This window comes from Passer domesticus, chromosome 22 (genome assembly GCF_036417665.1).
Source record: "Passer domesticus isolate bPasDom1 chromosome 22, bPasDom1.hap1, whole genome shotgun sequence".
Taxonomy (NCBI): domain Eukaryota; kingdom Metazoa; phylum Chordata; class Aves; order Passeriformes; family Passeridae; genus Passer; species Passer domesticus.
The window spans coordinates 1,620,778-1,648,445 of NC_087495.1; the positions used below are offsets into that span (position 1 = coordinate 1,620,778).

General features: G+C 51.5%; 1 protein-coding gene across 1 annotated transcript in view; it reads right to left on the reverse strand.

Annotated features, from left to right (window-relative positions):
• The window catches only part of PAX7 (paired box 7), a 77,190-nt gene extending 51,991 nt beyond the window's left edge, over window positions 1-25,199 (reverse strand). The window contains exons 1-2 of the mRNA XM_064397378.1: window positions 25,035-25,199; window positions 10,992-11,191 (exon numbers count right to left, since the gene is read on the reverse strand). The gene's annotated coding sequence lies outside the window, so the exon portion shown is untranslated. The remainder of the gene's footprint in view (window positions 1-10,991; window positions 11,192-25,034) is intronic.
• Window positions 25,200-27,668: the final 2,469 nt, after the last annotated feature.

Below are 27,668 nucleotides of genomic sequence, written 5' to 3' on the forward strand. Positions count from 1 at the left end.
AAAGGGCTGGGGGAGGAATCAGCAGCAGGAAAATCAGCAGCTGCAGGTTCCAGAGGAGCTGTACCTGCTGCTTTTGGGGTTTTCCCCATGGATCAGTTCCCAAATAATGCATTTAAATAAAGAAATGTGTCCTAGAAACCACCTGGCATTGCTGAGAGGGAGCAGAGAGGGGATGGAAAAAGCTGGGATGGAGATACCCAAGGAGTCCTTGTGCCACTGCACCTTGCTCAGCCACACTCTTGAATATCCTGAATATCCTGAATATCCTGGATATCCTTCAAGCCTCCCATTCCTGTAGCTCAGGTTGGAAATGGGGCTGTGTATTCTATTCCTATCTGTGGGGCAGTTATCTGCTGTTCTTTGGGCAGTTTTCTTTATCTCTCCCACAACCAATCCTCCCTCCAGATCTCTTCTGTTCACGGGCCAGTGAGTGTCCCTGCATGGCTGATCAAATTCCATCATCCCATTGGGAGAAGCTCTGCCCAGGGGAGGAGCCAAGCATTCCTACCTGGATACAATCTGAGATTTGGAACACCACAGCAGCCTTTGCCCACTGCATTCCCAGAGGAGCAGCTTTCTCCTGCCCTGCATTCCCAGAGGAAGACCAGGCCCATCTCCAGCAGCCCTGGAGCTTCAGAGGAAAACTCCCCCCTTGTGCAGGATCCCTGCTCCAGCAGAGCCACAGCTGGCACTGCAGGAGGGCTGAGCCACCCTGGGATGGGACTGAGCCACCACCCTGACCCACAGGGGACAGCTCCTGTTCTCACTCTGGCAGGCTTGTTTTGTATTACTGCATTGTGGTTGTTTTTTTTTGTTTTTTTTTATTTTTTGGAGGGGGGGAGGGGTTTGGTTTTGTTTTTTTCTTTTTTGGTTGTTGTTGATTTGGGGTTTTTTTGTTTGTTTGTTTTTTTGGGTTTTTTTGTTTTAAAATTTTTCTCCCCTAGTAAAGAACAGTTATTCCTGCTCCTGTATTTTTGCCTGAGAGACCCTTAATTTCAAATTTATAATAATTCAGAGGGAGGGGGTTTACAGTTTCCATTTCAGGGGAGGCTCCTGCCTTCCTCAGCACACACCTGTCTTTTCAAACTGAGACACCCTGCCGGAGCAGCTGCCTGCCAGGATGAGGCTGGAGCGAATTATCCCAGCTCTGGGTCAGCTCCCACAATTTGTCAGACAAGGAGAGGAAAGGAAGGTCAAAAAGAGCCTCCTGTGAGAGGGGGGAAAAAAACCCTGTTGTGCTCCTGCTCAGCCTAATCAGGACTTGATGTGGGAGAAAGATGGATGGGGTGGATGAGGAAATAAATGGAAACAGGGCTGGGAAAGCCAAGGGGCTGCAGCACCTGTTTGTGCTCAGGGGCTGCAGGAACCAGGTGGGAAAGGCTCTTTTATGGCCTCAGCACACCCAGAATGTTCCACGGGGTCAGCTGAGGGCTCTGCCCATCTGGGAAAGGGGATTCTGCTGGGTCAGGGCCTCAACAGGCCCCAAATATTCCAAAAGGTCAGCTGAGGGCCTTTCCCAGCTGGGGAAAGGGGATTCAGGGCCTCAGCACACCCCAAATATTCCACAAGGTCAGCTGAGGGCCTTTCCCAGCTGGGGAAAGGGGATTTTGTCTCAGCACACCCCAAATATTCCACTGGGTTGGCTGAGGGCCCTTCCAGCTGGAAAAAGGGGGACTCTGCCGGGTCAGAATACCCCAAATATTCCATAGGGGATTTTGTCAGGTCAGGGCCTCTCCTGAAACACAGCAGGGCATTGTCCTACCAAAAACTGGAATTTGGGAGGCAGAGGAGTTTTAGGGAGGAACTGGAGCTGGGGAGAGGCCTGGGATATTCCCTGCTCCATCCTTCAAGGTGGGATCCCCTAAATCCACACCACACCACAGTGGGGACGTTTCCTTTGCTGGTTGTGACACCAGGGACGTGGGAATATCACCGAGGCCAGCGAGAGAATTCCTGACAGAACAGGGAAAAAAATCCCATCAGGACACACAGATTTGGGGCCCATTTGGGTTTTTTTTCCTGCTGTCCCTGCTCCGGTTCAGTGCTGAGCCTCTTCCTCTGGTGGGTGATGTGGTGGAGATAAATATGAAATATTCAATTTTAAACCAGGTTAGTGGAGCAGAACAAATGGCTCCTCACAAATGAGATTATCCAGGGAATTCAGCCTGAATTTCTGCTGGCACATCCCCGTTCCTGGAGGTGGCAGCTGTTTGTAGGATTTCAGTGAACAGGTGAATGGGGTTTTTTTGGGAAACCACCTGGTTTTGGTTAAACAAGCCCTTGTGAGCTGGGAAATATTTCACTGGGACATTGGTTCCTCGAGGGCTGCAATGTTCCCTAAAAATATCCTCAAGGGAATGGGATAGAGGGGAGTGGGATAGAGAGAATGGGATAAAGGGGAAATGGGATGGGGGGAAAAATGGATGGAGGGAATGGGATGGAGAGATTGGGATAGAGGGAAAGGGATAACAGGGAATGGGATAGAGAGAATGGGATAAAGGGAAAATGGGATAACAGGGAATGGGATAGAGGGGTAATGGGAGAGGGGAGTGGGATAGAGAGAATGGGATAAAGGGGAAATGGGATAGGGGGGAAAAATTGATAGAGGGGGGTAATGGGATGGAGGGAATGGGATAGGAAGGAGTGGGATAGGGGGAACAGGTATAACAGGGAATGGGATAGAGGGGGAATGGGATAGAGGGAATGGGATAGGGGGAAAAATGGATAGAGGGGGAATGGGATGGAGGGAATGGGATGGAAGGAATGGGATGGGGGGAAAATGGATGGAGGGAGTGGGATAACAGGGAATGGGATGGAGAGAATGGGATAGAGGTTCCACTTCTACATGAGACTTCCTGAAGCTGAAGCTCCCAGCTCCAAGCCCTGCCCTGCCCAGTGCCGCAGCTTTACCCCTCAGCACAGAATTAATAATATTAATAAATTAAATATTCCCATGGAACAGCAGCTTTTGGCCACTGTTTGCCATCAGTGTTTTCCAGCTCCACATTTTACAAGTTCTGTTTGCCTGGGGTGATTTCAGCTGGCAGAGGAGATGCTGCTAAAATCAAGTATAAACTTTATATAAATTATTATAATTTATATTAAATATAAACTTTAATCCCACCCCTGTGTTTTGCTTCCCTGATTATCCCTGTGTATCACTGTAAAGAAAAAAAATTCTAAAAATTTTACTCAAATTCTTATTAATTTCTTGTTATTCTCTTTCTTTTAATTACTGTTAATAAATTTTTCTTGATACCCTTTTAAAACTTTAAACCTACTTTATATTTCTCCTGATCCTAGCCCACAACAGAAAAATAAATGCACTAGTAATCACCCCCTTGCCAGGGGTGATTCCAGCTGGCAGAGGAGATGCTGCTAAAATCAAATATTAACTTTATATAAATTATTATAATGTAAATGAAATAGAAATAAAACGTTAACTTTATATAAATTATTATAAATTATATAAAATATAAATAAAATATAATAATTATATAAATTATTATCATTTATATTAAATAAAAATCAAATATAAACTTTAAACCCATCCCTGTGTTTGGCTTCCCTGGTTATCCCTGCCTAACCCCGGGTCTGAGCTGGCACTCGGGGCAGGTGACAAACACCACGAAGGGCTGGGTGCTGTGAGAAAGCTGCAATATTTTATAAATATTTCATAAACATTTTATTTTTCTCCTGGCAGCCAAACCTCAGTGCTTTAAGAGCTGCTCTGGAACATTTCAGGGCCAGTTTTGCTGCTGCAGCCCGGGAGCTGCAGGAGGTGTCGGGGCAGATTTCTGCTGCCCCTGGCTCAGCCAGGCCGGGTTTAGCCGCACCTCCAGCCCCGCCACCGAGACCTCCTCCGCCAGGAAAAGCTCTGGGGAAAAGCTTCAGTGGCTCGAGGATGAAAAGCTGGCCCAGCAAAGCCTGCTCCTGATTGTGGGAACATTCCCAGTGCTGAGCCCATGAACCAACCCGGGGTCCCTGGGGAGGGAGAAGCCCTGGCCACTGCTCCCTTCCTGGGCTTTACTGGGCTGGAACCGGAGCTCTGGGATGGGGAGCACGAAGAGTTTGGTCCCTGCCCTGGCTGGGGAGGAAGTCTTGGGGCAGAAGCTCTGCTGCTCAAAGCCCCAGAAGCCCTGTTTGGTTTGGGGCCAATGGGACAGACCCTGCTGCCCTAAATGTGCGCAGCCTGGAGGGTTTGGTTTGGTGTGGTTTCAGAGAATTCACGTTCTCTGAAAAATCCCTTTGCCCAGGACTTTTCTCCTGGGAAGCTGAGGAGCCTCAGAGAAAAGGAAAACAATGTTTATCTCATTTGCTTCTCCTGTGTTGTGCTCATGTGGAATGTGTTTGGAGATTGTTTATCCACAAGTGATTGTTTCACTGGATTTTGGTGTGAGTTGTTTTGGCTCATGGCCAATCAGGGCCAAGCTGTGTTGGGACTCTGGAAAGAGTTTCCTTATTATCTTTTGAGCATTCTCTAAGTATCCTTTCTGTATTCTTTAGTATAGTTTTTTATGGTATTCTTTAATATAATATAGTATCATAAAGTAATAAATTGGCCTTCTGAGAACATGGAGCCAGGTTCATCATTCCTCCCTGCCAGGGGGTCCCTGCAAACACAATAGTGTGGGGCAGCCAGGAAACACAAACTGGGGCTCCTCCAGGGCTTTGGCCTCTGGAAAACCCAACCATTCCCACCCCTGCAGGGCACCAGGGGCTCAAGGACTCAACCAGGAGCTCCCCCAGGCTCAAGGAAAGGCAGGGCAGCACAAACAGCCAGAGCAGGCAGCTCCAAGGTTCCCATTCCAAAATCACAGATTTTGTCCAATCCCGGCACAAAATCCATTATTTGATCTAAAATCTGGTTTTACTGACCCCAGAGGACCCCATTCTGTGGGTGGAGAGATCCTCTGGGATCAGCAAAATGATCCTCCATGCCTCAAAGGAGAATTCTCCGGGAGGGAATCCTCCTGGATCCTCCATCCCTCAGGGGAGGGGAATCAGGGAGTTTTTCTGCTGTGAAATTCTCCCTTTGGGTCACACATTCCCTGCCCCACGTCCTAAATAAGCTGGCCCTACAGACCCTCAGGGTGATCCCATTCCCATTTCGACACCTCCCAGCATCCCAGGGTGCTCCAAGCTGGCCTTGGGCACTTCCCGGGATCTGCAGCTGCTCTCCCAGGGCCTCCCCAGCTCACAGCCAGAACTTCCTCCCAAAATCCCACCTAAACCTTCCCTGCTCCAGGGAATTCCTGTTCCCCTGTCCTCGCACCCCAGACCCTTCACAAAGTCCCTCTCCAGCCCTCCCTGTCCAGAGGCTGGGGCTTGGAATTCAAATTCAGACAATTCATCCTTGCCTGAAGATCAGGTGGGGAAGGATTTTCTGCTGGATCTTGCAGCTCCTTCCCATGGAAAAGGGAATTTCTCGGTGTGGTAAATGTAAATGCAAATGTAATGTTAAGAAACAAAAAGGTGTTCTAAAAAATTAATTCTAATTCTTATTGCTCTTTCTTTTAATTACTAAATAATAAATTTATTAATGTATTAAATTAAAAATAATTTATTAATTTATTAATAAATATTTTTATAATTTATTAATTGAAGAATTTAAAACCTATTTTACCTTTCTCCTAATCCTACCTCACAACAAAAAATAAATACATTAGTAATTAACCAACACTGAAGCCACCCATGATTCCTTTTGTGGGGCTGAGGTGCTGCAGCCCTGAATGAAATATCCCCAAAAATCCACATTTCTGTGGAATGCTCCCAGATCCCAGGATTGCTCCAAGGCTTTTCATCACCCCCAGGTGATGCTGAGGAGCCAAAAATACCCTCTGGGATTTTTGTGGGGAGAAATCTTGGCTGATTTTTTGGATGTAAAATTTCAGAGCCTTCAATCCCTGGCTCAATCACAGCACCGGGAAAAGAAGGAGAATATTTAGAAATATTCCCTCTGCACCAGAGAATATTCATAGAAAACATTCCCGGTGGAGAAATCTCCAAGCTGGAAGTTGATAATTTGGGCAGTTTTGTTTTACTTCTCATTTCTTCCTGCGGTGAAATAACAGAAATAAACAGTGAGGGTTGTTGGTAACCCACCCTAAAAATGGAACAGCTTTGGGAAAACCACTCCACAACTGGGATTGTCCAGGACAAGGATTAATTCCAGCTCCCCACCCCATGGCTGCTGCCTGGTGGCTTTTGTGACACCGACACCTTGGAGAGGTCATTTCTACCCTACAGAAGAATCTCCTGGCAAAAATTCCTGCTGAATTCCGCCCCACAAACAAATTCCCCATTGTTTATGGGAAATGGATTGTTCTGGGAAAAAGTCCCTCCACCAGGAGAAAAGCCAGGGAGAAAAGCTTCAAAGTTGTCACAAAATGCCTTTTAAGGTTTGGGGCTTTTATTTTCCCCACATCAAAACTTCGACATCATCCGTGAGATAATCACAAAAACGGGTGAAAAATCCCAGGAAACATCCAAGATCAGAATCAAAGCTCCCACCAAACGAACGGAGTGAATTCCTGTTAATTCCCTAACGCCCGGGACATTCACGGATGGTTTTCTGGCAGGGCGGAGGGAAGGGGAGCTCGCAGACGGGTGAGAATTCCTTCGGGACATTCCCTGAGTCAGGACATCGCCTCGCACAGGCACAAATCCCTGGAATTCCCACGGAAATCCGCGCGGGCTCATCCCTGGCTCGGCTCAGCCGGGATTAACCCGTTCACACTCATGGAACGCGCATCCCCAAGCGCGGCCGGGACCCGGCCAGAGCCGCGGGGCTCCGGAGCCGCCCGGGGGCTTTAGGGGCTGCCAGCGTGCCCGAGCTCCGGGCATCCCGACAGCTGCGGGCCCGCCGGGACGGGCGGACACAGCCCGCGGCTTCCCGGGCACGGCACGGCACGGCACGGCACGGAACGGGAACGGGAGCGCCGGGATGGGGACAGCGAGCGGCACTCGGGGGCTCGCCCTCTGCCACAGAGGGGCAGAGAGAGGGAAGATAAATCCCCTTGGAACTGCCCAGGGAGTGTCAAAGGGGGATTGCAGCACAGGAATAGGAGTAGGAAAGGGAACGGGAATGGGATATAGGAACAGGAATTGGATGCAGGAATCAGATATAGGAATATGAAGGAATAGGAATAGGATGTAGGAATAGGATGTAGGAATAGGAATAGGAACAGGAACTGGAACAGGAATAGGGTGCAGGAACAGCATGCAGGAATATTATAGGAATAGGATTAGGAACAAGAACAGGAATAGGAAGGAATAAGATTAGGAATAGGATGCAGGAATAGGAATAGGAACAGGAATTGGATGTAGGAATAGGAACATGAACTGGATGCAGGAAGAAAGCCAACCCGAGCTGTGATCCAGGGGATGAGTGGAACGAGGATCAGATGTGGGGCAGCTGCTCTCCTGTCCCTCTTTGGGGTCACAGACCCCTCTGTGCCTCTGCCCCCACCCCACACGTGGAGCTCAGGGATGAGGAAGACGGGCAGATGTTGGCGAGACCCTTAATGGAATCATGGAATGAGTCATGGAATGAGTCATGAAATGAATAATGGAATGAATCCCGGGGTGGTTTGGGTTGGAGGGAACTCAAAGCCCCTCCTGTGCCACCCCTGCCATGGACAGGGACACCTTCCACTGTCCCAGGCTGCTCCAAGCCCCATCCAGCCTGGCCTTGGGCACTGCCAGGGATCCAGGGGCAGCCACAGCTGCTCTGGGAATGCTGTGCCAGGGCCTGCCCACCCTCACAGGGAGAACTTTCTTCCAGATATCCCATCTGAACTGTTCCTCTTTCAGTTTAGAGCCATTCCCCCTTGTCCTGTCCCTCCATGCCTCATAAACAACCCCTGCTCTGAGCTGGCCCTGCTGCCTCAGAGCCATTTTACACCCAAAACTCAACTCTTGGCTTAAAAACTCAGTCAAGGCAGCAGAGAGCCCCCAAGGTGGGGGAAGATTCCCTGCTGGATGTGCCCATGTGGGTTTGTCTGTGTGTGGGGCTATTTTTTTTCAATTTTTTTGCACAAGATCTTGGCTGAGTGATGTTTGCAGGTCCCGAGAGGCGGTGGAAGATCAGCCCTGATATCCAGAAAATCAGGTGGTGGGAAGGAGCCGCCCGTGCCAGGCTGCTGGAATGAGAAAGGCAGCAGGAATGTGCCTCGGAGAGCAGCTGCTGCACAGCCCTGGCAGGAGCCTCCTCACCCCGGGCCTGGGAGCAGGGAGGGATTGGGAGATCCCAGCTTGGGACAAGGGAAAAGGGCTTTTTAAATGAAATTAATTAACAAATTGGTGTTTTTGTTTTTTTTTTTTTTTTTTTTTTTGGCTTGTCCTTCCTCCCTCCGTTCTTCCAGATCCTTGGGAAAGGTTTGTGCTCTCCCTGGCATTTTGGGGCTCTTCCCCTCCTCCTCAGTGTCCATTGTGCCACATCCCACAGTGTTCCCTAAACTCTGCTCTCCCTCAAAATCCCATTTTTTCCATTATTTACCACAGGAACATCCATTTTCTATCCCATGCTCAGCTTGTGCCCACCTACACAATTAGGCCAAAAACATGCAAAACAAAATGAGGGAATTCACACATTCCAACCCTGGGTGGCTTCATTCCCTTAATGAGCCACTTTCCCAGGCTCCAAACATCCCTGATCCTCCACGGCCACCAAATCCACACTTCTGAACTCCCTGGGCCAAGATCAAAGCCAGGCCAGCCTAAACTGTGCTGGATTTCCTTTTCCAGTCTCCACGGCCATCCTCTAGAGGGACGATGGCTCCAGGAAAATCCAGGAGGAAGCTGCAGGGAGGTGACAGCACCTGCCACAGTGCTGGCAGTGCTGGACAATTCTTTGAGAAAAATCCTTAACCAGGAGTGGGGGACACCCCATTCCCAGGAGGGAAAAACTCCAAAACCCCAAAACATTGGAGGGGAAAACCCCAAAACTCTAAGGCAGTTCCTAGGTGAGCACGTCCTTATCCTGACACCCCCAGGCAAACCCAGCCTAGTTTCCTTTGGAAAAGACCATTTTCTTTTGGAAAAGGCCATTTTGCTTTGGAAAGGCTCATTTTCCTTTGGAAATGCTCATTTTCCTTTGGAAATGTTCATTTTCTTTTGGAAAAACTCATTCCAGGAGTGTTTCTCTGGCAGGAGAGAGCCCGGAGAGCCCTTTCCATGCTCCCACAGGATTCTTGCTGGGGGCATGGACTGTGGGGGTCTCCATTTCACTGCTGTAAACCCCCAGTCTCCAGTCCCCAATCCCCAATCCCCAATCCCCAATCCCCAATCCCCAATCCCTCCCCCTTCCCGAGGGATTCCATTATCCTGGGATCTTCTGATCCCTGTGCTGCCCCAGCCTTTATGTAGGACACATAAGGGGCTCTGTTTGCCGCTCCCGCCAGGGCCATTAATCGTGTCCATGTCAGAATTCCCGGCTCCAAACCCTCCCTTCCCGCTCCTCCCCTCTCCTGCTTTCCCCCCCCCACAGCCTGCCCTTGTTGTGCTCTTGGGAGATCCAAGGGATAAAAAAAAAACCCAACAAAACTTGTCTGAAAATTCACACGCGGAACTTGCAAACGTCGCAAAATCCGATCTGCTCCGCGGGGCCAGGCTGGGAAATGTGGGATTGCTCCAGCCGGGAATAACCCCCCCGGGCAGGCGGAGGATGGCCTCCAAGAGAAAATGCCAAACTTTGGCTGCCGCTCCCAACGGGGATGCAAACCCTGCAGCTGGTACCGCTGCAGGGGCCAAATGCAGAGGGCCTCCCTGAATCCGTGGGAATGCCGACGAGTTGGACGGGGCCCGAGAGGCAGAGCTGGCTTTGACCTCAGCTCCCACCTTGGAGCCACCTCATTCCCAGCTCCTCTCCAAGGGGAGGTGATGCCCAAAGAGCTTTGGGTTTTCCCCATGATCCGTAGCTCTGTGGGGTGCCATCCCAGAGTTAGGTGGCTCCTGGTGGTTTTCCTACATTTCCCCAAGATTTTAGGACAATTATTAACCTCCTAACACATCCCTAAAACTCTGCCGAACCATATTTCCAAGAAGAACATTTTGTTTTCCAACCACAATCTGAGAAGAAAATGGGGCCGAGAAGCCCTTGGGGCTGACATGGGGCGAGCTCCTGGGACAACTGAACACCCCAATGTACCAGTCAGAAATCCTAATTAATCATCCTTATCAAATTGCAGGAATCCCTTGACTGGGTGTGTCCAAGCCAGGCGGGAAGCTTCCAACATGGATCTGCTTTAATTTGATTGTTTGAACCCCGTTCTAGCAAAGGTTTTTCTCTGTTAAGATGAAGGAAGTGAAGGAGCAGAGAAGGACCAGCTATGTTCCAGGCGGAGAGAGTGGGGTTAGGCCAGGGAGAGCAGAGTTAGGCTGGGATGAGCAGGGTTAGGCCAGGGAGAGTGGGGTTAGGCCAGGGTGAGCGGGGTTAGGCTGGAATGCACAGGGTTAGGCCAGGGAGAGTGGGGTTAGGCCTAGGTGAGCGGGATTAGACTGGGGTGAGCGGGGTTAGGCTGGAATGCACAGGGTTAGGCCAGGGAGTGCAGGATTAGTCTGGGGTGTGTAGGATTAGGCTGGGGTGCACAGGTTTAGGCTGGGGAGAGTGGGGTTAGGCTGGGATGTGTGGAGTTAGGATGGGGAGCCTGAGGTTAGGCCGGGATGTGCGGAGTTAGGCCGGGATGTGTGGGGTTAGGTTGGGCTGTGCAGGGTTAGGCTGGGCTGCACAGGGTTAGGCTGGGCTGCACAGGGCTAGGCCAGGGAGAGTGGGGTTAGGCTGGGATGTGCGGAGTTAGGATGGGGAGCCTGAGGTTAGGCCGGGATGTGTGGGGTTAGGCCAGGCTGTGCAGGGTTAGGCTGGGCTGCACAGGGTTAGGCTGGGCTGCACAGGATATGCCAGAATGTTCAGGGTTAAACCAGGGGTGCACAGGGTTACTCCGGGGAGTGAGGGCTTAGACCGGGCCGCACCCGGTTAGGCTGGGCCTTACCTGCACGCGGGCCTCGGTGAGCTTGGTGCGCTGGGCCAGCTCCTCGCGGGTGTAGATGTCGGGGTAGTGGGTCCTCTCGAAGGCCTTCTCCAGCTCCTCCAGCTGCTCGGCCGTAAACGTGGTGCGGCTGCGGCGCTGCTTGCGCTTCAGCGGCAGGTCCGGCTCCGACTCCACGTCCGAGCCCTCGTCCAGGCGGTTCCCTGCGGAGAGGCACAAACGGGAGGTCAGGAGAGGGGGGTCAGTCCCACGGGGAAAAATATTGGGCTCTGCGAGGAGTGACTGAGGGAGCTGGGGGTGCTCAGCCTGCAGAAAAGGAGACTCAGGGGTGATCTTATCACTCCCTACTCTCCCTGAAAGGTGCCTGTGCTCAGCTGGGGCTGGGCTCCTTCTCCAGGCAGCACTGTCAGAACCACAGGACACAGTCTCAAGCTGCACCAAGGGAAATATAGGGTGGATATCAGGAAAAAGTTTTTTACAGAAATGGTGATAAAAGTACTGGAATGGCTGCCCAGGGAGGTGGTGCAGTCACCATCCCTTTTAAACAAAGCCTGGATGTGGCACTGGGTGCCAGGGTTGAGTTGAGGTGTTGGGGTAGGGTTGGACTCCATGATCTTGGAGGTCTCTTCCAACCCGGTGATTCTGTGAATTCTGTGAAGACCCCAACAAAGTCAGCTTTATTTTGCTGAAATTTTGCTGACTGGAATTATGTTCCCATGTGAGAATCTTGCCATATGGGAATCGGAAAAACAGAAACTTCTACAAACACTGAGGGGTTTGATCTGCAGCCTTAGAAAAAGGCTGTACATTAGATTAATGTAAAAATAGATTAATTCAATTAATTTAAATACAGATTAATTAGCTTAATGTAAATTAGATTGATGCAAAAAGGCTGTGCATTGGATTAATGCAAAAGTACAATACACAGACATTAAGTAGAAAAATGATAAATATATATTTCTATAGTTGTAAGTAAGAATACGCCTTAAGTGAGAAACTGTATTAATAAGATGATGAGTTTGTAATGTAGGAGTGTGGTTATATAGAGTAAGCTGAGTTTAGAAGTTATAATAGAATCTGTATATTCTATTATATATAGATATATAGAATGTATAATATATTATAACTACAGAACTATATTCTACATATTAGAATATAACTGTGTATTCTATATATTAGAATATGTGTATATGTGTGACAACAGCCTGTTGGGAAAAGTATCTGCAGTGCAGCAAAATTCAATAAAAGTGATAAGTTGGAAAAACAAAATGAACTTTATGACATCTGTCCATTAGATTAAAAAGTTACAGATTGTCTTGTAACAAAGGACCTGTGGCCACTCTTCAGCTGTAACTGGCTACGTACTCTCATAAATCTAACAACAGTGTTCATCTGAGTAATAAATCATTCTTGGCCCAAAAGTGTCCCATTCCTTCATTAACAGCAGTGATAATAACATTCCAATTTGGGTGGGAAAAGCCTCGAAGTCCATCCAGGGCCACCCCCTGCCACGGGCACGGACACCTCCCACCACCCCAGGGCACCTCCAGGGATCCGGGGCAGCCACAGCTTCTCTGGGAAATCCATTCCAGGGAGGAATTTCTTCCCAATATCTAAGAAAAGGAGTCCCTCAATTCCACAGGCTTCAGAATCCTGGAATCCCAGTGCCTCAATCCCACAGGCATCAGAATCCTGGAATCCCAGTGCCTCAATCCCACAGCCATGAGAATCCTGGAATCCCAGTCCCTCAATCCCACAGCCATGGGAATCCTGGAATCCCAGTGCCTCAATCCCACAGCCATGGGAATCCTGGAATCCCAGTCCCTCAATCCCACAGCCATGGGAATCCTGGAATCCCAGTGCCTCAATCCCACAGCCATGGGAATCCTGGAATCCCAGTGCCTCAATCCCACAGCCATGGGAATCCTGGAATCCCAGTCCCTGTCTCCTCAGCCATGGTAATCCTGGAATCCCAGACTGGTTTGGGCTGGGAGGAACCTTAAATCTCATCCCATTCCACCCCTTCCACGGGCAGGGACACCTTTCACTGTCCCAGGTTGCTCCAAGCCCTGTCCAGCCTGGCCTTGGACACTTCCAGGGTGAGGAATCTCCAGTTTCTCTGTCCCATGCACAGAACATCCACTCTTTTTATGCTGTTTATGGCATTTGCTATCATTATTTTTTCCCCACATTGCTAAGAAAACCTTGGGAAATCAAAACTTCTCACAGAAAAAGGGGAGCCCATAGTCCCTGATTCAAATTGTTACAGAGAAAAGAACTCCCAGTGTTTGGCTTATTTCAAGGAATTTCCATTTTTCCTTGGAAATTCCTGTAACAGAGTTGCCCATTTTGCCCTGAAAAAGACAGGAACTGAAATGTTGTCAACACATGATGTGCTGCCCAATTTTCTCCGGTGTTTTGTCAAGGGCTTGAAGATTTCAGTATTTTACACTTAGGAAAGAAAAGAAAGAGGAACAATTGGGAATTTTTACAAATGAAAAAACCCTTCCAGCTTGGCTTCACTGGAGGCTGGGCTGCCCACAGGAGACAACTCAGCTCTTCAACTCCCAAATTTCCTATGGAATTCAGGTACCATCCAGTCCCTTCCCAATGTTTAATCAGTCACTTATTCCTCCACCTGGACTTTTCCCTTTCCCTTCTCCCTGCCGTGATCCCAGCACCAGGTGTGGCCTCCTGGGGCTCTGGTGAACTCAGCTGGGATAAACGAACCCAGTTTTGCTCCATGTTTTTGGCTGGAGATCAAGCAGAAGGCCCCACACGGATGTCCCCCAGGTCCTCAGCAGCCTTTGGAGGAGCTGGAACTCCAGTGTTGTCTCTCCTGGAGCAATCCGGGGCTCCAGAGATGTTCCGTGTGGGGTTATGGGTCCCCTGTGGGGTGCAGATGTTGATTTTGGAGGGTCTCAGCCAGGCCACAAAATGTGTCCCCAGCCCAGGGCAGCAGAGAAGGGACAATGTGACACGGGAAACCTTTGAGCTAGGGACAGCTCTGGCCCTGCCATCTCTTCCTTCTTTCCCAAGAAAACAGAGAATTCACTGGACTAATTGATTTTTTCCCTTCCCAAGCCTGGCTGTTGTTTTCCACAGGAACCACCCAGCCTCGCTGAGAGCCAGAACCAAATCGTGCTCACAGCAAAGTCCTTTTTCTTTCAGGCGAACCTTTGCTAATTTAGGATTAAAGCAGGTTTACATAAGCTCAGCTTGACCATAAAGTTCCCTGAAGTCTCTAACCGTGTTTTCCAGCCTATTTTTTTCCCCCTTTTTTGTTCGGCTCCTATATTATCATCACCCAAAAATCTGCTTTTTTTCTTGGCAGCGCTGGGAGCTGCAGCTGTGGCTCTCGACAGCTGCTGGGGGGTTTGAGGGGTGGGAGGCACAGATCCCCCCGGAGCCGCCTCGTTTGTACTGAGATCACCAGAAAAAGCCTCTGCATTCCTGACAAAATTCCTTTCATGTCCCGGGGCTTGTGGGACCTCAGAGAAGGTGCTGGATCCAGGGGAGCTCTGCTCCAGGGGTTGTTTTTGGAGGAAAAAACATCCCTTGGAGAGGTTTTCCCTTCTTCAGACTCTGGCACCCCATTAAATGCCTTAAATATGTTCAGCTTTGAGATCCAAACCCTTTGATTTCTGAATTTCTTCCCCCAAAGTCAGTGAGAAATTCCCTGAGAGCTTCAGAGGGGCAGCAACTGCCCCACGTTTTAAAGATCCTAAAGAAAAAATCCTAAAAAATTTTCCAAGTTCTCCCACACGTCACCAGAATTTGTTTCTAAATGGGATTTTTGGGATTTGTCCACTCCCAGGGAAGGTCTGGGGTCTCCAGGAGAAGGAACATCTGTGCTTGAGAGCAGCAGGGCTGCACATCTGGGCCCCAGATGATGCAGGGCAGGTAGGAGCCCGCACATCTGGGCCTTGGAGGAGCCAAGGCACATCTGGAAAGCTCCAGCACATTCCCTGAAGCTCCTGCTCCATCAGGAATGAGCTCGGCTGCTCCTCCCATCCTGCTCCTGGGCTCCAGAGCTCCCAGGGGCAGGGAAAACCCCTCGGGAAAGGATCTCTGCCAAATTCCACCTGGGAAGGGAAACCCCCCAGCTCTGTTAAAGGATCCCTGGTTTGTCCATGAGGTTTCGGGAGAGGCCGAGGGATTGTCACCCTCTGTCCCCACCGTGGTGCTGATTCTGGGGTGAAAAGGGTGGAGATAACTGATACCAAGACCAGGATAAGCCCCTCCATTCCCAAGCTTCCCTGGCTCCTGCCAGGCCTTATCCCCATTTTCCAGCCGTGCCAGAGCCGGCGGGAGCCGCCCCCGCCCCCATCCCCAGTGACCCCGGGGGCCGGGAAGGGCTGGGAACAGCAGCCACAGCTCCCGGTGCCAAGTGCCCGGCTCCAAGAGCCCGACCTCAAAGCTGGAAGCGAGGAAAACTCCCAGGGAATGCCTGGGAGCAGCTGCTCGCAGCCGGAGCAGCTGCTGCTGTCAGGCAGGGATGTGGGGAAGGACAGGGAATGTTTTCCAGCTGGGACGGGCTCCTGGCACATCCAGCACGCCCCACGAGCAGCTCCCTCACCTCCCAGCCCCACAGGTCGTTCCCATTCCCAACCAGCTGCAATGTCCCGGGCAATCCATTCCCACGTTCTCCCCAAAGCTCCTGTGCCACTGGTTTTCCAAAGCTGTGGAGAATCCCAAAGCTGGGGATTCATCCCAAACTCAAACCCTTCATTTTTTCCAACCCGTCCCTGTGTGAGCAGTGGCTGCCAGCAGCGGGAGCAGGGGGACACCCAAATTTTTCACTCAGATTTCCAGGGATTTTTGCCGCAGGAATGACCTGGTGGTGTTTTAGCCTTGCTCAGCCTGCAAAGGGGAATGTGCAGAAATTTCCAGCAGCACCTCGCTGGGTGGGAAGGATGAAGGATGGGAAGCAGCAGGCTGGCCGGCAGCAGCTCCACCGGGAGCTCATCCCGGGAAAGATTGACAGGAAAAGCAGAGCCGGGAGTGAGCAGGGGGAAAACGCCCCAGCAGGACAAGGCAGGGAACAGGGAAAACTAAAGGGAAAGGGAAAACTGAGGAGAACAGGGAAAACTAAAGGGAAAACTGAAGGGAAAAGGGAAAATCAGGAGAGAAGGGAAAACCAGGAGAGAAAGGAAAACCAGGAGAGAAGGGAAAGCCAGGAGAGAAAGGAAAACCAGGAGAGAAGGGAAAGCCAGGAGAGAAGGGAAAGCCAGGAGAGAAGGGAAAACTAGGAGAGAACAGAAAGCCAGGAGAGAAGCATATGGGTTACAGGACTCACACTCATCCCGCTGTATTTGGGTTTTTTTGAGCAATCCCATTGTTTTTTCATCTCTTTTTCAGGGTAACTGCTCTGCAGCTCAGAATGAAAAGCTCAAACTGCCCAGATCTCTTTGTTTTTAGAAAGAAATGGTAATTTCAGGAATAAAAAGGCCGAGGTTTCATCCTGGGAGTGGCAGCAGGGATGCAGTGGGAAGCTCTTCCCACTGCTCCGAGGGAGATGTTCCAATGTCTGGGCAATTTTTGGGAGCCAAGGGGAGACGTGGCCCCGTGGAGGGACCTGCTGAGGGTTTGTGTGGGGCAGTGCCGAGTCCTGCACCTTCAGGAAGAGCTGGGAAAGGGAATAAACCCCCTGGAGCGGCCAGAGAAGTGCGGGGAAAGATCACAAAGAGAAGCCTGGCCTTGTCCCAGGGCTCATCCCAGCATGAGGAAATGTGGGAATTACGGCCCCAAAATCCATTCCTGAGCAAAGCTGCGGGCTCACCTCGGGGAACAACGAGCAAGAGCCCTTTGGAGGGGTTTGGAAGGAGCAGGAGGAGGCTGGAACTGGAGGAAGGGATGAGGAAAAGCCCTCTGCAGTTGGGGCCTGGCCGCGTCCCCATCCCCATTCCCGTCTCCCCCGCCTCCCTCCTCTCCAGCCGCAGCTTCTGGGCTCCCCTTGGCCGCGGAGTTAAATTAATCAAGGGGATTATGAGGAGCCGGCCCAGCGAGGCCCTCCAGGCTCAGCCGGAGCCCGGGATGCTCCGCAAGGAGCCGGTGCTGGAGCCGCTGGCAGCGGGACGGCAGCGCCGGGCGTGGGGGCGCATTCACTGCGGGCACGGGCCGGGGCCGGGGAGCGGCTGCCAGAGCCGGCCCTGCCCGGCCTCCCTCTGCCCGCCGGCTGCACCGCCCCGAAACCAGCCGGAGAGGGGCGGAGGGAGCGGGACTGGGACGGGGAGGGAGCGGGATTGGGATTGGGGAGGGAGCGGGATTGGGATTGGGGAGGGAGCAGGATTGGGATTGGGGAGGGAGCAGGATTGGGATTGGGGAGGGAGCAGGATTGGGATTGGGGAGGGAGCGGGATTGGGATTGGGGAGGGAGCGGGATTGGGGAGGGGGAGGGGGCGGGATTGGGATTGGGGAGGGAGCGGGATTGGGCAGGGAGCGAGATTGGGACTGGGAAGGGAGCGGGATTGTGATTGGGAAGGGAGCGGGATTGGGATTGGGGAGGGATTGGGATTGGGATTGGGGAGGGAGTGGGATTGGGATTGGGGAGGTAGCGGGATTGGGTTTGGGGAGGGAGCGGGATTGGGGAGGGAGCGGGATTGGGATTGGGGAGGGAGTAGGGTTGGGATTGGGGACGGAGCAGGATTGTGATTGGGGACGGAGCGGGATTGGGATTGGTATGAGAGCGGGATTGGGACTGGGGAGGGGACGGGATTGGGATTGGGGAGGGAGCGGGATTTGGGAGGGAGTGGGATTGGGAAGGGAGTGGGACTGGTGACAGAGTGGGATTTGGGATGGTGTGGGATTGGGGATGGTGTGGGATTGGGGATGGTGTAGGATTAGGGATGGTGTGGGATTGGGGATGGTGTGGATTGGGGATGGTGTAAGACTGGAGATGGTGTGGGATTGGGGATGGTGTGGGATTGGGGTTGGCTGGGCTGTGGCTGCACCTCTTGTGTTTCACCTGGCTGCAGCAAACTCCCCCTGAAGCTGCTGCAGCCACGGGGATGCTCCATAAATCCCACCCAGAGGTGACTGACTGGGATTTAATGGGATGAGGGAGGGAAGGGAGGAGAAAAGGAGGGAAGGAGGGAGGGAGGGAGAGAAGGAGGGAAGGAGGGAAGGAGGGAAGGAGGGAAGGAAAACCCACTGGAAGGTGCCAGCAGGATCTGAGCAGCCCCAGGTGAGAGCCCCCAGAGGATCCCCTGTTCCAGACCTCTCCATCCAGCCCAGCCCAGGTGCACAGGGATCAGTGGGATGGAGCAGCTCCCGGCAGGAAAGGCTGAGGGATTTGGGATAGTTCAGCCTGGAGAAGAGGCTGAACTGTCCCAAAGTTGGGAGTGACCTCATTGTGGCCTTCCAGGGCCTGAAGGAGCCACAGGAAAGATGGAGACAATTGCCAAGGGATGGAGGGCAGGACACAGGGAATGGCTTCCCACTGCCAGAGAGGGGGTTTAGGTGGGATATTGGGAAGGAATTCCTGGCTGTGAGGGTGGGCAGGGCCTGGCACAGGGTGCCCAGAGAAGCTGCGTCTGCCTCTGGATCCTTGGAAGTGTCCAGGTTGGACAGGGCTGGGAGCAGCCTGGGATGATAGAAGGAGCCATTGCCTATGGCAGGAGGATGCTCCCAACCCAAGACACTCCCACCCAACCCAATCCAACTCAACTCAACTCAACTCAACCCAACCCAATCCAACTCAACCCAACCCAATCCAACTCAACCCAATCCAATTCAACCCAACCCAATCCAACTCAACCCAACCCAACCCAATCCAACTCAACTCAACTCAACCCAACCCAATCCAACTCAACCCAACCCAATCCAACTCAACTCAACTCAACTCAACTCAACTCAACTCAACTCACCCAACCCAACCCAATCCAAGCCAACCCAACCCATCCCATGGTTACAGCTAAGATCCTGCCCTGGGCCTCGCCTGTGGGGCAGGAAGGAGGAATCTTTGGGATTCAGGCACGGAGGAATCCCTGGATCCACCATCCCAAGCAATGCCCGTGGGGCAGGAGAGGTGGGATGGCACATCCCGAGCTTCCTGCTGCTCCAGGACATGGAACGAGCTGGGATCAGCGGGACATTGGGATTTGTCCTCTCCTGAGTTGGGCCTGCCACCGGCAGCTCCAGAAGCTGGAATTGGAGCTCTCCCGGCCTTCCCAGCTCCTCTTTCCCGGGCAGGAGCAAACCGACCCCATCCAGGTGCAAACAGGGCCTCGAGGAGCCCGAAAAGGCAGCACAGAATTGTCCTGCCATGATTTTGTTGTTCCCAGCACATGTTATGGATACATATTATAATATTGGCTTTTCACAAATGTTAAAATAGATTTTATATGTGCAGTGTTGGAGTAACTTTGTTATAAAGATATCGTTTTTATTTCTGTTGTTAATTAATGAAATAGCTGGTATAAATATACTTATATTAAAATACCTGCTTAGATAAGATAACATCCAATAAACATAGAAAAGGATTCCAGACAGAACTTTCCTTTGGTTGAAGGTTCAGTTTGGGATCCACAGGGATCCACAGAGATGCACAGGGATCTGATCCTAGGTGGGATCCCAGAGGATCCCTGTGGGAACAGCGGGATCCACGAGGTTGATCTGATCCTAAATGGGATCCTGTGGGAACAGCAGGATCCATGGGGCTGATCCGATCCAAGATCAGATCCCAGAGGATCCCTGTAGGAACAGCAGGATCCATGGGGCTGATGTGATCCCAGAAGCTCCCTGTGGGGACAACGGGATCCATGGAGCTGATCTGATCCAGATGGGATCCCAGAGGATCCCTGTGGGAACAGCGGGATCCACGCAGCTCATCTGATCCCAGAAAACAGTGAGATCCACGGGGCTGATCCTGAGGATCTGCCCCACTGCCCTGTCCCCACACACACCACAAACCCCAAAACTTTCCTCTCCTTCCCGAGGCAAACAAACCCGACCCATGGCGACCGTTCGGCGGCAGCCCGGGAGGGAGGCAGGGCAGACAGGAGCCACGTCCTTTGTGAGTGCCCTGGACACAAACAGATGGAATATCCATCAACTCCAGCCCTCTTTTCTTCGCTTTCAACTTTTTCCTGCTCCTCGCTTCCCTGCCCCCTCCGCCCCTCGCCCTCTCTCTCCGGGCTTTTGTTCGGCCTTTTCAAGCGGCCCGAGGTGATGGGGCCGGCCCCGAGTCCCGGCACATCTGTGGGGTCCATGAAAGGCCCCTCTGGCATTCAATATTCATGGCCTCGTGCCTGTGGCAGGCGCAGGATCCAGCCCCGAGAGAGGGAGGTGTTACAGATATATTATATTATAATATATACCATATAAATTATCTCTAATAATAGCATTTATATATTATAGAAATATATTATTTACATATTATACATTATTTACTATGTATTATATATAACACATAATATACTATATACTATATACTATATACTATATATTATATACTATATACTATAGAATATAGAATATAGAATATATATTATATAATATAATATAATATGTATTATATAATATTCTATTATCTCTATACTATAAAATAATATAATGTATTGTTAATAATTATATTATTTATATAATAATATGAAATTATATATTATAGTAGAATATTACATATTATAATACTGGCTGTTTGCAAATATTAAAATGGATTTTATACATGCACTGTCTGAGTAACTTTGTTATAAAGATATATTTTTTATTTCTGTTGTTAATTAAGCATAGTAGTGAAATAACTATGCTTGTGTTAAAATGCCTGCTGGGATGGGATAACATCCAATGAACACAGGATGAGGACACCTGCTACAGATATTCCAATTATCAGCTCTCGCCATCTAAAACCAGTGTGGACCAAGGCCCAAAAACTGGAGGTGACAAAAAAAGACTAAAACAACAACCAAGAAATCCACGTGCTCTAAAATCCAGACCGAGGGAGGAGCCAGGATAAACAATTCTCAAAACATATAAACTGGTTTAGAGAAAAATATTACTATGCATAAAGGTCTATGAATATGCAACAGACTGATGTGATATAAAAAATATTTAAATACTATCCCCAAAGATAACAGCACTCGTAATAACCTTTAACCTATGGTCCTTGTCTCCTATTGTTCTTTATTGAACTTTTTACATTTTCACAGGAGAGTGAATGTGTGCTTCACAGAGGGAAGGAAGGAGAGAAGGAGGGCAATGCCTTAGGATTTAGCTTTCTATTTTTCAGCTCCCGTGCTGCATTAGTGCCTAACTCCAAACTCCACAGCCTGTTCTGTCAGCTGCTGCTCTCCTGTTTTATTCAGACACAACAATTCCTCTGGACCGGGAACTCAAGGACACCCTCCAGCCTCAGGCCCCAAAAAGTATAAACAAAATGGGTTGGGGGCAGCAAACTGGGGGTAAATGACTTCATTACCTGAAGCTGTAATTGGAGCATTAACCCCTGATATGTAAATGGGGTTAAAAATTTATAATTGTCTGAAAAACTCGTGCCCATTGTCCATTTTGGGTGTAGCCTTGGAGGCTTCTGACTGCCCAAGGTGTATCTGGATTTACAGGGATCGGATCGGATCCAATCCCAGGTAACTCCTAGATTTACAGTGATCAGATCCTGGATAACCCCCAGATTTACAGGGATCAGATCCCAGATGACCCCTGGATTTACAGGGTAGGGCAGCAGGGATGGGAGATCTGATCCCAGATAACCCCTGGATTTCCAGGGATCTGATCCCAGATAACCCCTGGATTTCCAGGGATTCAATCCCAGACAATCCCTGGATTTCCAGGGATCCCATCCCAGACAATCCCTGGATTTCCAGGGCAGGGATGCCAGCCCAGATCCCAGCCTGCAGGGGACACTGCCAGGCCCGAGGGACAGTGTGGCTGTGGCACCGGGCGTTGGGACATCACGGGGGAAGGAGCAGAGGGGAACATTCCCTGTCCCTGTTTGTCTTGGCACGGCTCCTCTGGGCCCTGGGGCAGCTCCGCGGGCTGGGCACGGCTGCTCCTCCTCACCCTCGGCCCCAGACTGGGGCTGGCATCCACCAACGTGTGCCACTCCTGGCAGGGACAGGGACAGGGACAGGGACAGGGACACCTTGGGGATGTCCAGCTCCAGTTTGGGGCTGGGATTCACCCAATCCATGCCACTCCTGGCAGGGAGAGGGACAGGGACAACCCAGAGATGCTCAGCTCCAGTTTGGGGCTGGCACCCGTGTCATTCCTGGACTGGGACATGGCTCCAGCCAGGGTCAGGGCCAGGAACATCCTGGGGGTCCTCAGCCCCAGTTTGGGGCTGGCATCCTTCAATCTGTGCCACTCCTGGACTGGGATTTGGCTCCAGCCAGGGACAGGGACACCTGGGGAATGCCCAGCTCACTGGGATCCATCACTCCGTGCCGCTCCTGGCAGGGACAGGGACAGGGCCAGGGTCACCCTGGGGGTGCCCACCTGGCTGGGATCCCACCCTGAGCTCCAGCCTGTTGGAACCCTGAGAATTTCAGGTTTCTGAGAATTTCAGGCTTTCTGTGCTGACCCCCAAGAGAACGCTGCATTTGACCCGGAGCTGTAGAGAAAGCTTCCAAAATTAAATAATAAAACTAACACTATTAGTGTATAATTAAAATAAAATTGTATAATATCACATAGAAGGAAACTTAAGGGTTTAAGGTTATAGAATGTAGTAATATATAAAAAACAAGAGAGAAGTTTTAGAACAGAAACTAGTCCTTCTTCTTCACCTTCTTCTTCATAAGTTTAAGTAATATTGTGCAATTAGATTTAAAAAAAATCCACATTACAAGTCACAAGTAGTTAGTTACTATGTTAAAAGTAAAAAAAAAAAAATCGGTCTAATTTAATTTAATTTCTAAATTAAACAGTTTATCTTTAAAAAGCCTTATAAAGAGAAAGATACGGCTCCATTTTTAGCTTGTTCAGGTACTGTAAAACTCAGTTTGTGAGCCTGCAACATAGGTAAAAACTAATAACACCTGAATCCAAACAAGAAATACTGTCTCGTACATTTCATCCTGACCCCAGCAAAAAAGAAGAGAAAACCTCAACCCCAGCCCTGCCTGCTTTCCTTATTTTCCCCGATCCCGGTGCCAGGAACAGATCCCAGTGCCAGGGACAGATCCCAGTGCCAGTGGGAGGTCCCAGTGCTGGGACAGATGCCAATACCAGGGACAGATCCCTGTTCCAGGAGCAGATTCCAGTGCCAGGGAGAGATCCCAATGCTAGGGAGAGATCACTGATGCAGGGAGAGATCCCAGGGCCTGGTAGAAATCCTAGTGCCAGGAACAGATCCCAATGTCATGGACAGATCCCAGTGCCAGGAACAGATCCCAGTGCCAGGGACAGATCCCAATGCCATGGACAGATCCCGGTGCCAGGGACAGATCCCAGTGCCAGGAACAGATCCCAGTGCCAGGGACAGATCCCAATGCCATGGACAGATCCCGGTGCCAGGGACAGATCCCAGTGCCATGGACAGATCCCAGTGCCAGGAACAGATCCCAGTGCCACGGACAGATCCCAGTGCCAGGAACAGATCCCAATGCCATGGACAGATCCCAGTGCCAGGAACAGATCCCAGTGCCAGGGACAGATCCCAGTGCCAGGGACAGATCCCAATGCCATGGACAGATCCCGGTGCCAGGGACAGATCCCAGTGCCAGGAACAGATCCCAGTGCCAGGGACAGATCCCAGTGCCATGGACAGATCCCAGTGCCAGGGACAGATCCCGGTGCCAGGGACAGATCCCAGTGCCATGGACAGATCCCAGTGCCAGGAACAGATCCCAGTGCCATGGACAGATCCCAGTGCCAGGGACAGATCCCAGTGCCACGGACAGATCCCAGTGCCAGGGACAGATCCCTGATCCAGGAACAGATCCCAGTGCCAGGAACAGATCCCAGTGCCAGGGACAGATCCCAGTGCCAGGAACAGATCCCAATGCCATGGACAGATCCCAGTGCCAGGAACAGATCCCAGTGCCAGGGACAGATCCCTGATCCAGGAACAGATCCCAGTGCCAGGGACAGATCCCAATGCCATGGACAGATCCCAGTGCCAGGAACAGATCCCAGTGCCAGGAACAGATCCCAATGCCATGGACAGATCCCTGTTCCAGGGACAGATCCCGGTGCCAGGGACAGATCCCAGTGCCAGGGACAGATCCCTGATCCAGGAACAGATCCCAGTGCCAGGGACAGATCCCTGTTCCAGGGACAGATCCCAGTGCCATGGACAGATCCCAGTGCCAGGGACAGATCCCTGTTCCAGGGACAGATCCCTGTGCCATGGACAGATCCCAGTGCCAGGAACAGATCCCTGATCCAGGAACAGATCCCAGTGCCAGGAACAGATCCCAGTGGCCCCGAGCTGCCTCTTTCCTTCCCTCTCCTCGTGCTCCAGCTGGGAAATCAGGGATTCAGCAAAACTCACGGAGGATTTTTGGAATATCTGATTTTTTATCCCCTGCCTGCTCGCTGTGTCCCTGTGTTCTTTGATCTGGGTGTTAATTTTCTATACTATTAATTGTCTATACACTCTCTATATATTTATATATTTGTAAATACGTTTATATGTATTTATACATAGAAATATCTTTATATGTGGATATTCACACCCTCCTGCCTCGCCGCAAACTCCACTTTCCCTCCCGCGTTTCTCCCACCTCCTCTCTCTTTCTCTCCACATATCCCCCCTCCCCTGCCCGCTTTTCCCCCCAAAAAATCGCTCCCAGCTCTCCATTCATGTCAGGAACCCCCGGGACGCGCTCGGCAGAAAGGCCCCGGGCGGGACGCGGCCCCGGGATGCGCCGGGAGCGGGGCTGTGACATTCGCCCGCGATTGAACCCCCGGGCCCGGCCCTGCCGCGGCCGCCAGAAGAAAGAGAAGAAAGGGAAACGCAGGGAGGAGAGAATGCGAGTGACAGAAAGAAGGATTGAATGAAGGAGCGCGAAGAAAGGAAGATATCCCTGCGCCGCGCTCCTTTATCAGCGCTGTCATCTGGAGCAGGGCCCTGCCCGCATTGTCTCACCTTGGGCCGAACAAAAAAAGGGATTTTTTTTTTGTGCGGATTCCTTTAGAGCTGCCAGGACCCGCACCTTAGGGGGTCGCGGGAGGCTGAATGTGCAGCTGACAGCCCCGCGCGGCCCCGGGTGATATCAATAAACCCCGACACCCGGCTCTTCAGCACTGCTCATGTGGAAGGTACGGCCTGAATATTAAAACCCCCGGGAAGGAGCCCGGGATGCCGCGGGGGGAGGGAGGGAGGGAGGGATGGAGGGAGGGATGGAGGGAGGGAGGGAGGGAGGCGCGGGGCCCGGAGGGGTCGGGCCGGGGGATGCGGCGGCGCCGGCCCGGGCAGGGCAGCGGAACGAGGGGAGGGACAGAGCGGCTCCTCCGCGCTCCTGGGGCTGCTCGGAGCCACCAGCCGATGCCTCAGGGTTTGAGCTTTTGTATTTTCTGTGGATTTGTGACCCTGCAGTTCTTTAGTGCAGAACTCTGGACTCCACACGCAGTGGCAGCTGCTGTTCTCCGGCTTTGGGCAGACACAGCAATTCCTCTCCAGGCCTGGCAATCAAGGACACCTCACTGCCTCGGGCCCCAAACAAAAGGGAGCTGGGGGAGCAAACTTGAGGTAAATGACTTCATTAGCTGAAGCTGTAATTGGGAGATGAACCCCCAATATGCAAATGAACCAAAGTTATAAATGTGTGAAAACCCGTGAGCTGTGCTCCATTTTTGGGTGCAGCCCCTACCTGAGGGCCCTTCAATAAACACACCTGCTTTTTATTCCCTTTGTTTTGTCTGGCCACTGTTTTTAGGTAGCCCCAAAAGGCATCACAGTCAGGGCAGGAGGAATAAAGGATGGGCTGGCAGCTTCTCACACAGGTGCTGGAATTGGGATTCTCCTCCAGGAGCCCAACGACAACCCTGGGATCACATCCCGCTCCCATGGAACTGCTCCCACCCTGCTCTGCCCAAAAATCATCTCAGTCAGGGGACAAAAAATCAGATTTTTTATCCAAAACCAGGTTTTCATCAATGGAAAAGGCCTGGTTTCCTCATGCAATGGAGCTCCCATTCCTCCAGGGATGGATCTCCCATTCCTCATGGAATGGGGCTCCCATTCCTCCTGGGATGGGGATCCTGGCCCCCAGCAGGGACAGAGCCCAGCTCTGCCCCTCCCAGGCAGGGACAAGGCAGGAATCCCAAATTCCTCCTGCTCGGGGCCCAGCAGGGAATTCCTGGTGGCCACACCGAGGTGTTTGGGCACAGAGCGGGCACAGCACCACCAGGGAAGCACGGAGGATTTTTCCTGGCTTTTGGCACAGAATGTTCCCTTCCCAGCTCATTTCTCACAGGAACAACGGCAGGAGCAGCTCATCCTTGGGAGCCCTGAGCCCTGAGCCCCCGCTCACACCAAAGCCAGCCCTGCAGCCCCATTTCTGCAGGAAATTGCCCCAATTTATCCCTCGGGGTCTCAGACACCAATTCCCCTGAAGGACAGGGAGGCCAATCCCACCCCAGGCTGTCCTGGGCGAGGGGAGGACACGGCTGTCCCCAAGGCCACCAGCCAGGAGGAGTTTCCCAGGACACAGGACTCAGATGTCCCCAAGGCCACCAGCCAGGAGGAAACTCCCAAGGCATTTTCCAGGACACAAGACACACCTGTCCCCAAGGCTGGAGCTCCCAAGGAGTTTCCCAGGACACAGGACACGGCTGTCCCCAAGGCCACCACCCAGGAGGAATCTCCCAAGCTTCCAGTCCCACAGGATTTGGGACTTTCCTATCCAAGGATTGGCTCTGACATCAAATTTTTGGTTCCCCTGGGACCACAACGGCACCAAAGGGATGGGAATTTTGTGCCTGGATCTAGGTGGGATCTCTGAGATCCTTGTGGGATCTCCGGGTTCCCTGTGGACACTCAGCCTCCTGGTTCTGGCACTCAGAGTCTCCAGAACCACCGTGGGATGGCACCAAACCCGTTCTGAGCTAAACCACCGACAGAGCAGATCCTAAAGGCTGGAAAAAGTGTTGGAAACCCCAAGAAAACTCCTGGAAAACCAAACAGGGAAGAGCTGCTAGGAGAAAATTCCCACCCTCAGCTCGAAAAATGAAATATCCCAGGAAGAATGGAAAGGAAAAACCTTTCCCTGAGGGGTCCTGAGGAGCCCACAAGAGATTCCCTCACCCATCCAGGTTTCCAGGAATCCGGGATTTGGCTCCAGGCTCGGAAGGCTGAGCCCAACCCTGCCAGAGCCAAACCCCTCTCCCTCAGCCCTGCTCCCCAGTTTCCACAGCAGAATGAATTCCCTGGAATTCTTAAGGAAGTTTTGATGTTCCTGCCTGGAAATGTGGGGAAATTATTCCACCCTGGACACTCCAGGAGTTTTCCCTCCTGGGAGAGGGGAACTGGATTAAGGCATTGCTTCCCCCTGGAATGTGAGACACTCCCAAACTTCAGTGGTTGGAATTGTCCAGATTTATGGAGTTTTGGGGGCGGAAACAACATTGGGGATTTTTTCTCCCCGTTTTTCTTGGGTTCCTGCAGCCCAGGATTGGGACTGGAGGGGTTTTGGGGAGGGAAAACTGGACAAGGGAGAAGCTGAGGGTGGGAATTCCTTTTCACTGGCAATAAAACCAACTCCTGGGCCCTCCAGAGATG